The sequence below is a fragment of the Copidosoma floridanum genome, unplaced genomic scaffold (genome assembly GCF_036245765.1).
Source record: "Copidosoma floridanum isolate Cflo_tuat_1 unplaced genomic scaffold, Cflo_Japanese_pri ptg000006l, whole genome shotgun sequence".
Taxonomy (NCBI): domain Eukaryota; kingdom Metazoa; phylum Arthropoda; class Insecta; order Hymenoptera; family Encyrtidae; genus Copidosoma; species Copidosoma floridanum.
This window is the reverse complement of record NW_028321883.1, coordinates 27,955,847-27,957,418: the sequence shown is the minus strand read 5'-3', so window position 1 is coordinate 27,957,418 and position 1,572 is coordinate 27,955,847. Positions and strand designations below refer to the sequence as shown.

Below are 1,572 nucleotides of genomic sequence, written 5' to 3'. Positions count from 1 at the left end.
GGGGTGCGATTTCGGAATCGCGCTCAAAGCGAATACGATTGTACACAATGTCGGTGTAGACATATTTTGATTGGTAGCATTCGGGAGAGAAACCAAATTTTTTTTGGAGAAACGTATGGAAATACGTATTTAAAAAAACTCACTTTCCTGGCAAGATACTGGTCCATCCAGGCATGAATCCGGGCTCGCGCGTGACCAACAATATGATGAAGAGAACAAACATAATGGCAACGCCCAACTCGTGACTGGTCATCTTTCCCAGACTTTCGCTCTTTGCTTTCATAACCTGCGCGAATACATTTTTAAATTTTAACTAAAAGTTGAAAATAAGTAATCAAGAGGCATCTGATCTAAATGTAAATGAAATAGGTGAATAACCCGTTTTATGACGTTTCTAATTTGGCCCTTCATCGCCGCGTAACTCTGGGCGTTTTGGTCATTCGTTGGTAGTGTGGCGAAGAACAAGAAACTGACCACATATATCCAAGTGAAACAGAGATTGAGGAGTGACAAGGGAACCGCAAACATCATCCACTGCCCAAACCCGATTTTCGGGGCGCACAAAAAGATTTTTTCGAAAATACCCTTGAAGGCGAGGTTCGAGGCTGAACCGATGAGAGTCGAAGAACCGCCAAATATCGCCGCGTATGCCGTTCCCATGAGGTATGTCATTGTCAATTTTGATGGTTTTGGTTGGCTGTGACGCATACGAAGACAAAATTGTGTTAAAATTGATTAGTCGTTTTTTACGAAATTCCTTGCGCATATAGCATTTCATCTTGAAAAAGTCTAACAAAATCCAATGTCAATAATTTCCTCACCTGTTTGGATTGCCGAGGCTTTCGATGTTGACAAACACGTTCCCAAGTCCCTCCTGTGTGAAAAGAGAAGCAAAAAATGACACACATTTCGGATACCAAAGAATAAATCGTTGAGAATACGCTTGCGTATAATATATCGTCACACGTACCCTTTCGAGTTCGCCCAACACGTCAAAAAAAATGGGCATCATCATAAAAGTGGCCGTGGTGCTGGTGATCCACATTGATAGGAAATAAGTGACCAGAATCACCCCAGCGATCAAATAGTAGTGGTTGTAGCTGAAGACCTGCATAACCTTGAGGGCAATGCGCATGTGGAGGTTACTGTCCTCGATGGCGGTGGCAAAAATTAGGCTGCCAATAAAGAGCATTATCGCGTCGTTTATGTAACACGTGCCGGTATCTTTGAAGTTTAGTATGTCGAGGCATGGGAACAGCAGTAAAGGCAAAAGGGACGTCACCCCCACTGGTAGGCACTGCGTCACCCAGTACCCGACCATCACCAGAACGACGTAACCGCATTTAGTGTTCTAGTAAAAGAGTTTAAAACATTTAATTCGTCTCAACGTCGCAAATGTATGTATTGTGTGTGGACACGATGTGACAAAGTAATGTTTGTATGAACTTCAAAATTGAAGCTATTTACTCAGTGATTTTTTTTTTTTTCATGTGTTCGTGCATTGTCGCGTGTAGCAGTGGCTATAGAAGTTAGGGCTTTATTGTATCTTTGAAATTTGAATACATTACCGGG

The 1,572-nt window shown here is 42.2% G+C and overlaps 1 pseudogene; it reads right to left on the bottom strand.

Annotated features, from left to right (window-relative positions):
• Positions 1-817: 817 nt before the first annotated feature.
• Positions 818-1,321, bottom strand: LOC149375640 (solute carrier family 13 member 2 pseudogene; annotated as a pseudogene).
• Positions 1,322-1,572: the final 251 nt, after the last annotated feature.